This window comes from Sceloporus occidentalis, unplaced genomic scaffold, assembly GCF_023333645.1.
Source record: "Sceloporus occidentalis isolate IW3139 unplaced genomic scaffold, rSceOcc1.0.p SCAF_28, whole genome shotgun sequence".
In the NCBI taxonomy this organism is placed as follows: Eukaryota; Metazoa; Chordata; class Lepidosauria; order Squamata; family Phrynosomatidae; genus Sceloporus; species Sceloporus occidentalis.
In genome coordinates this window covers 877,141-886,829 of record NW_028317008.1, presented here as the reverse complement: position 1 = coordinate 886,829, position 9,689 = coordinate 877,141, and the positions used below count along the sequence as shown (strand labels likewise).

Here is a 9,689-nt window from a genome sequence, read left to right as displayed (position 1 = left end):
CTTTGTACTTCAGGTGTGAAATTACAGCTCCTGGTATATGTTGCTGTCACACAACACGATATGTGTTCAGCAACATCTCCTGAGTACATTGATACCCCACATGCATGGGTTTGTCAGATTGTTTGGGGGCAAAAGGGCCACATTTGGAACATGAGCAATTCAGTTTTTCAACTAGGAAGTTTTACATCTGGGTAAAGAAAAATGCTTGTACCCAACTATCAGTAGGGACAGGTTACAAGAAAGCCTGGCCTATCTCCAAGAAGGGATTTGATCTAGCACCTTAAGCGGTCCCTCATGCCACGGAATGGACACAGGGTTCACTTGACAGTGCAAATAAAAACGCTTAAAAAATGGTGGAGCAAATAAAAGCTAAAAAACAGTAAATGTAACAAAAAAAAAGCAAAAATGGAGCAGGAACAAAAAAAAAATAAAAAATGGGAAACTGTGTGATACAACTTGAAGCAGTTACCGACACAGAGTGCAGGTTTTCCAGGACAACCTGGACAGTAAAATGTGGTGTCCTTTCTTTGCCCCCTGCTGTAGCATACCCTGCATCTCTTTTGGGGATTCTGCTTCTTTGCTGTAGGGGGGATTTTAAAAATAAAATGGGTAGCCCCAATCCTGCTGGTTCCCATCACCACTTGGGGACCAGGTGCATCACGGTACAAGATACCTGAAATTACTTGGAGCTGAAACTGCAAAAAAGACAGTTTCAGCCCAGTGTCTGCTTTTTTGTGCAACAAAAAAGCGTTATAGGTTGCAATTTGCATTAGATAAATTGCAACCTTCTTGTACCAGGCCTTTGTCTTCCTCATAATGAGGTAGGGCTGTAGGAGTTGATCTGACAGATCAACTCCACCCATGTTCTTATTATAGGCCGTGATGCACACTGGCTTTCTAGTGACCCCAGCTCTGCCACGGACAGAAACCTCCACGGTTCTCTCATCGTGGATGGTGCTCTGCATGCACACCTCGTTTCTGTCCCTGAACTTCAATGCCAAAAGCTCCTCTTGGCGTAGAGCTGAGGTCTCCCCCTTTCCTAGCCGGGTACGTGCCAGGTGTTGTGGGAAACCCAAGCGGTTCTTTTTTATAGTACCGCAAGCTACCGTATCGAAACAATACAGCAGCTTGAACAAAGGGACGCTTGTATAGAAGTTATCTACATACAAGTGGTAGCCTTTGTTCATAAGGGGGAATATTAGGTCCCAAACAATCTTGGCACTGGTGCCCAGATGTTCTGGGCAACCTGGAGGGTCAAGGTAGCTATCCTTACCCTCTTATACCCGGAAGGCATGAGTATATTCTCTCTCGCTCTCGCAGAGCTTATACACCTTCACTCCATACCTAGAGCGCTTGGAAGGAATATACTGCTTGAATCCCAACCTTCCTTTATATTTCATCAGGGATTCATCCACGCAGATATTCTTTCCAGGTGTAACATAGTAACATAGTAACATAGTTCATAAGGTTGAAAAAAGACCAAAGTCCATCAAGTTCAATAAATCCCTGGATCAACGTTCTGTCCCTATTAATCTAATATCCATAACTTGTAATATTATTGCTTTCAAGAAACACGTCCAGGCTCCTTTTGAACTCTTTTATTGAGTTTACCATTACCACTTCCTCTGGCAGAGAGTTCCATAAAACCTCCGGAAACCTGGCAGCGAGATGGGTAATCAGGGGGCGGATTTTGTAGAGCCTATCAAACTGGGGGTGCTCCTTAGGGGGGCACAGGCTGTTGTCATTAAAATGCATGAAATGAAGAATCATTTCATACCTTTGCCTAGTTATAGTTTGGGCATAAATGGGGGTACTATAGATGGGGCTGGTGCTCCAGTAGGAGCGGATGGAGGGCTTTTTTATAATGCCCATTAACATTGTGAGTGCACAGAATTTAAGAAATTCTGGCACGTCAATGGGAGTCCATGGCTGTTTTGCCCAAAAAGAATTAGGGCTAGCAGCACGGTGCTGCTGGGCATAAAGGTTAGTTTGTGCGACAATGTCTCCCAAGACATCATCTCCCAAAAAAACCTGCACAAATTGCAGTGGAGTGAATCCTGTAACATCAATATTGATGCCAGGAATTCCAGAAAAAGGAGGGATAGCTGGCTTGTACCTATTAGGCGCTACCCATGCCTCTGGTGCACGATCACTAGATGTATCTGTGAACTGACCAACGTCCAAATCTGACGCTGTATCAGTGGCCTCAGAATCTGTGGCCAAAAAGGCATACGCCTCCTCAGCCGTATACCGCTGCATGGTTACAATTGCAGCAAAAATAGTGGGGAAGGAAAGGGTTAATGGCTCTAATAAAAAAAACAAAACTAAAAAAAGTAAAAAAAAACTAAAAAAAAATGTAAAAAAAAAGAACCCCCAAAACAATTGCCACTATGCAAGATCACTGTTTATGCAGTGATCAATGGCAATGAAGGGGTTAATATTGAATGGGTGGCTCTTATATATATATATATATATATATATATATATATATTTTATTGAGAATACCTGAAATATCAGAAAACACACCGATCTGTCTCTCTCCCTCACTAGAAGCAAGTGAAGGAGGGAGGCAGATCCAATACTGGTCAAAGGCAATGTTTAGAAAACATTGCCTTTGATTTATCAAATCATGATCACTCTTATGAGTGATCTGACCACTAGGGGTGTTATTCACTGGATGTCCATGACATCCAGCAACACCCCCCCGATGATGACAGCAGACTCCGCCCCCCGGCTTGATGGGGCCGCCATCTTGAAACACCGCATGTGTTTTGAAGATGCCGGTACCGGGAAGGTAAGTTAAGCATTTAGGAAGCGATCACGAGTCGCTTCCTTTGCTAAACAGGTGTTGCAAAGATGCCTCACTACTGAGGCATCTTAGCAACACCAGCTAAGCAAAGGAAACGACTCACGATCGCTTCCTAAACCCGTTTTTCTGCGGCGGGCACCGCCATGTTTGAAAGACGTGCAGTCTTTCAAACATGCTTTTTATTCGCCCCTAGGAACGATCGTGGGGGGCAGAATGTTTTTTTTGGTGTTGCTCAATGCCTCGATGTCGAGGCATTAGAGCAACACCGTTTGAGTGAAAAAATCGATCACGGATCGATTTTTTCACCCGTTTAAAGACCTGCCGGTCCTGGCACGTCAATTGTCGTAAACGACATGTTTTTCGGTGATGTGCCCGGACCGGCAATTGTCATCAAGGGGTTAAAAAAAAATTACATAAATCTTATATACAAAATTCATCCATACCAGAAACATATAAGAGACATAAGATTTTAGTAGTAGAGACCCGCCTCCACTTTGTTTGGGAGGAAAACATGGGGCACCCTATGAAAAAAAGAGGAGAAGGATAGAACAAGAGGTAAAGCTATTGCAGAGGAAAAAAGAAGAGTCTGTCATGCATAGCGAGGTTGGAGACATTGATGCAGGTAGGACACAAGGAGCAGACAGGTTCAAGGTCAAGCCGAGGCTGGGAAATACGATAAACAAGCCATGGTCAAACACTGAAGACGAGGAGTAGCACTATGAAACATAGGCATGAGCATCAGAGGGCAAGGTCTTGATGTCCACTGAGGGTTTATAAAGGATGGGAAGTGATTAGGCAACAATTAGAGGTTTTGGCGCCAAAATATGAAAAGTCTGACGACACTTCCCATTTGGTGGAATTCGGTGGCCATCTTGAGTGTGTCAAGACTGTAGTATATAAGCATAGGTGCCTGCAGTCTTATCACCAGAGGGCTCACGGAGCTGGATGGAGGTCTTCCTCCTCTCCGTGCCGGCTGCTGCGGCTGTTGGCTGGCAGAGGGAGGTCTCCCTCTCCTCCATAGCAGCTGCTGTGGCTCCTGGCTGACGGAGGGGCGTCTCCCTCTCCTCTGTGGCGGCTGCGGTTCCTGATTGACGGAGGGAGGTCTCCCTCTCCTCGGTACCGGCAGTTGAGGCTGCTGGCTGATGGAGGGGGCTCTACCTCTCCTCCGTGGCGGCAGCTGAGACTGCTGGCTGCCAGAGGGGGGTCTCCCTCTCCTCCATACCGGTGGCTGCCGATTCAGGTAGGTGACAGTGTCCCACCCAATCAGGTATTTTTAATTTACAGTAAGTAAAAAAAAATGACATCAAGTGAAATTAATCTAAATTAATAAAGGTTTGATAAAAAAATATTTTATAAACAATCCAAAGATGGAATGGTCAATGATAATTTTTCATTTATACACACACTTCCCTTAATAATAAGTCACATTTCTGCCTGAATTCATATAAATCTTCAGTCATCAAAAACTTTGAACAAACTGTTTGGCTAGATCTGTAAAAATATAAACAATATTGATGTAATACATATGACAATTTAAGCAAATTGGAAAGAAAAGCTATCTAACATCTTGTAGATAAAAATATAATTATAAAACCAGCTGATAAAGGGGGTGATTGATACGAATACCACATTTACAGAACCTTACTAATTTGTGCGATTTGTATGAAGCAACGTAAATGAGGCCAGACCTCCCCCTCATGAGAACGGAGAAAAAAGCTCTAAATTCTGATCCAAAATTCATGGGTCCCCATTCACTCACATTCTCTCAATCTTGTTCACTCTCTCTTACGCTCTCTAAATGTTCCCCTACCTTCTCTGCCAACCTCTTCCGCTTCATCTTCTGTCTTCTATTGTTCATCTTCTCCCTTATCTTCTATCGGCTATCTTCAATCTTCTATCTTTGTCCGTATCTCCGCTGACCTAACCCAGCTGGAACTTCCGAAAAATGACGCCGATGTTAAGTATTGGTTTACAATATTCATATTATTATGTTGAAATATGATATTAATTAAACTAAAGATAAATACAATGGTAAACTGCATGCATTCGAAAGAAGCTCAGTAAATACCAATGACACCATAATTATTTGTATTACTTTTGTGATTAAGTGTAATCCTAGAACCCACATCCTTAAAAAGTGGTCGTGGTTAGTGAAAATCTCATATACATGGCTGCCAATTTTAATATAAATTCATGATGTAATCATGGTCTTAAAACATAAATATCAAAGCGCTAGACAGATTGTCACCAGACTTAGATACCCATTCATTATTTTATCTGAAGGCTTGTTATCCTATTCTAACTAACATGAAGGCTGCCTTGATATTTCTTTTGGTGGCTTTAAGCTCCTGCTTTGGTAAGTTGATTAATTTCTTTCTAGATAACATAATCAAAAAAGGTTTGGTAGATGGACTGTGGAATTGTAAATTGTTATTTTTAATATGATTAGTAAATGATTTAATAATTTTGCAGGCTTACACTGTATTTATAAAGTACACAAAATATGTATGCATGTAAGAGAACCTACAATTGTAAAAGACATTTGGTGTAATGTTTAAAAAATAACAAGTGATTTAAGATTATATTAGATAGATGGCTGTTTCTTAGTACTTCAGAACACTGAAATTGGTACATCTCAATATTTCAATAAATAAAAACAAATACATTTAACATTTAGAACATATAAGGATTCAAATATTCTTTGATCATAGTAAAGTAATAAACCTGAATTATAACGATTAAGTAGGTGGTCAAAATACCATGAAAGTGAATTCCCTAAGGATTTGCCCGATGTAACAATATGTAAGTGTTGAAATACAAAAAACATTCCTCACTGGCAATCTGTGCAGAACACATAAGTTATTTCAAACATGTACAGGACATATTTGAAATAACAGTTGGATCTAGACTTCCCTTACATATGGTCATAGAAGATTTTCAAATTTGTTCAGCATTAAATACTTGCATATAAATATCAAGATGTTATGTTCCTAAACAATCCATTTGTCTTACCCATTCAATCTTTGGTTCATACAGGTGAGAATATAAACTTTTTTTGTCTGAGGAATGAGTTTTGTATTTATGTACATCTTAACATAAAATATCCTTTTCAGCACATGCCCAAGGATCATGTGTTGACTACCTTGAAAGTCTGTAAAAAAACCTTTAAAAATTAGACAACTTATTATGCTGTACCAATACTTTGCCATCAAATTGTTGAACTAACGTGATCAGTTCCCGTTTCCAGTCATAATAGTATATTACCAGTGTGATCACAATTACATACAACTTAACAACTTATACAAAAACACCACTAATGCTGTATTTTTAGGTGAATGTCCCTGCTTCCATTGTTAAGCTCCAGCAACTCCTCTGTCTCTATGCACAAGGAAAGGTAATGTATTGACATGTTACAATACTATTTAAACCAGAATTTAAACCCATTAAGTATTGCTGGGAACATGTTAGAAGATGTAGAAGAATACACACAATTCAGAAGAGTATCATGCACCATTGTTTTAGATTTATGCATTTCCATGAGTATTTGGATGACCTGCAGATTTGCCATAAAATTACTTGAACGTTTAGGCCCAGATGCCCCAAGAAAACCCAAACACATTTACCCTTACCTTAAATAAAGAGATGAAACATTGTTTTGGGTAAGGGCATTGACCACAGCTTTATTAACAATTCCCCGTGAAAACATATCATGCCACATTAACCAATAACAACCTGCCAGCTGCTAGGCCCAGCGGGTGCTATCTGCTGCCCGCTAGACCTGCCTCCCCAAGCCCGTTCAGACGCAGCCTCAAGGTACCAACACTTCCATGCTGGCCAAAGGGGGGGAACCTTCTGCCACTCCTATAACAATATTCCATAGTGCTATTACAATACAGGAGAGTGAAATTTAACGACAACATTAAAACTGACAAAATACAAGATTGACCATAACATGAACATTAAGACATACAGTCACAGAAGTGGAAGAGGGCACTCCTGTTTCATAAACTTTCAGGGTGTTAAATACATAATTAAAAACACCTTTTTAAGGGGCTCACAAAATCCTCAGTGATTATGCTTACCAACACACGGATGTAAAACAAACCTTGTTATTAGACCTTATCTGAGGAAATGTTGTTTATAATATTGTTTGTACGGTCATAAGCAAAAATGGAGACATTCTCTTACTTTTGGCAATACATCCCCAAGAAATAACCAAATTTTACTGCTTACCAAGTAACCATGGAAAATGTTCTTTACAATCGTCTCTTGAAACAATTTTTTCACCTTTGCTTTACAGATTTTTTTATATATATATATATATATATATATATATATATATATATATAGTTTTAAGCTATAAAGCAACTAAAACACAAATTATTGTTAATGTTATTGGCACACTTATTATATGTCATGTTATAAAACCAGCAAAACATGGACATTTAAAATGTGTTTTCTTTTCATAGGACCAGGATAATGAGGAATTATACAGGCAATTTCTAATGGAACTGCATATTGCTTTGGTAATACATTACTTTTGTTTTATATGCCTGAATATTAATATTTTCCCACTACCCATTTTAAAAACTGTCAGATTGTGTACAATCGCCTTACTAACTTCTTCTCCTCTAATTCCCTCCTTGATCCTCTACAGTCTGGTTTCAAACCACTTCACTCTACTGAAACGGCTCTAACAAAAGTCTCCAATGACTTGCTCTCTGCCAAAGCAAAAGGTCACTTCTCCATTCTAATACTATTTGATCTCTCTGCTGATTTTGATACTGTAGATCACCACCTTCTTCTTGACGCACTTGCTTCTATAGGCATTCGAGATACAGCTCTCTCCTGGATCTCCTCATATCTTTCTAACCGTTCCTTCTCTGTCAGCTTCTCTGGCAAGACATCATCACCCTTTCCATTTTCGGTTGGCGTCCCCCAAGGTTCAGTCCTTGGCCCTCTGCTGTTCTCTCTTTATACTTCATCTCTTGGCAAACTAATCGACTCATTTGGCCTCCAGTATCATCTGGATGATACCCAAATCTACCAGTGTTCTCCTTATCTCTCTCCATCTCTCATGTCCCGTATTACCAACTGCTTGTCTATTTCTTCATGGATGTCACAACGCTACCTGAAACTTAATCTTTCTAAAACTGAACTCACATTCACTCCTTCCATCTCCACTCCACTACCTGAATTCTCTATCACCATTAACAACATGACTATCTCTACTACTAACCAGGCCCGATGCCTTGGGATCATCCTTGACTCAAACCTCTCCTTCATCCCTCACATTCAGTCCCTCACCAGATCCTGCCGGCTGCACCTAAAAAACATCTCTCGCATCCGCCCATTCCTTACCCAAGAATCCACCAAAACTCTGGTTCATTCACTTATTGTTTCCCGTCTTGACTACTGCAACACTCTTCTGGTTGGCATTCCACTGTAGACTCTCTCCTGTGCAGTCTGTCCTAAATTCTGCTGCTAAGCTTATCTTCCTTGCACGCCGCTCCTCTTCTGCTTCCCCTCTCTGTGAAATCCTCCACTGGCTCCCTATTACCTTTAAAATTAACACTGCTCCTCCATACATTTCTGCCCTTATAAACAAATACTCCCCTACTGGATCCTTACGTTATACCCATGGGCTAAGGCTCTCCTCCTCGCTTATCACCTCTTCCTTTTCCCATCTACAAGATTTCACTCAGGCTGCCCCATATCTCTGGAATCTACTTCCACCGAACCTTCAGCATTCATTCTCCCTCCCAACATTCAAAAAACATCTCAAAACTCACTTCTTCAGAGAAGCATACCATCTTAGCTGCTAGAACTTCCTTGTCACGGATACAACCACCACACTACCTCTCACTCTTTCTCTGTGCATTATGTTTGTCACCCCATTCCCTCAAGAATGTAGGCTTGCGAGCAGGGTTCTCTCTACCTAATGTATCAGTTTGTCCTAATTCTCGTCTTGTCATACCCCTTGAATATATGTATTGTATTAAGCGCTGTGTAAATTGTTGGTGCTATACAAATAAAAGATTATAATAAATAATAATATACGCTCCTGGATCACGAATTTGCTTTGTTAACCTCTTTGGGTTTTTTTTACAATAAAAGGTGCTTTGCACTATATGTTTTGTGTCCTTCTGGTTCCTGGTCCCTAACATTAACATTTTTTTCTTTTTAGAAAGATGCTGGTTGTGCTGTTGATGAAATTCTTGATACAAAGGAGTTTTTGGTAAGTTAGTTCTATGAATATGGAAAATAATTAGCATCTTACATGTTAAGGGCATATAATAATATGATTGCAAATGGTTAACTTCTATAATATAGAATCTCAATGACAATAAGTGGCATGATAAAAAAAACATTATGAAGAATACAATAGATCAAGCCTCTTTTACAACATCTGTTCCACACTATAGTTTTGTAAAAGTAATTATCATGGAAATATGGAAAATGTTTGCTAACCAGCATACATTTTTTCTTGCAGGAAAAAATTGGAGACACAGTTGGAGAAACAGCTGATAAACTTGTCTTTGAAATTCTCAAAATTGCGGTAAAATTTTTTTAGGGCTGTTTGATGTGTTGGGACCAGGTATTATATAATAAACCCTCAGAGAAGGCATGGGTGACTCATTGGCTTCCTATGGTTAAAAATATAAATATTTGTTGGGTTTTTTTCATATAATACTGTGAAGTTAGAAGTTGCATATCAACTAGAATAAGCTCAACTGCAACACACAAATGCATGTAATCGCACATACTTATTTTGCTTTGTCGGTTCAGAAGAGTATGTTAAGTCACGTTAAACTACCCAACTTGTTAATGAACAGACCCCAATAACTTTCCCTTTGACAATGTAGATATTAAAAATAAA

General features: G+C 39.7%; 1 non-coding gene across 1 annotated transcript; it reads right to left on the bottom strand.

Moving 5' to 3' along the window:
- Positions 1 to 203: 203 nt before the first annotated feature.
- LOC149299403 (small nucleolar RNA SNORA35) lies at positions 204 to 333 on the bottom strand. Its single transcript, XR_016272360.1, has one exon. It is a non-coding gene; the product is annotated as a small nucleolar RNA SNORA35 (small nucleolar RNA).
- Between the last annotated feature and the right edge of the window lie 9,356 nt (positions 334 to 9,689).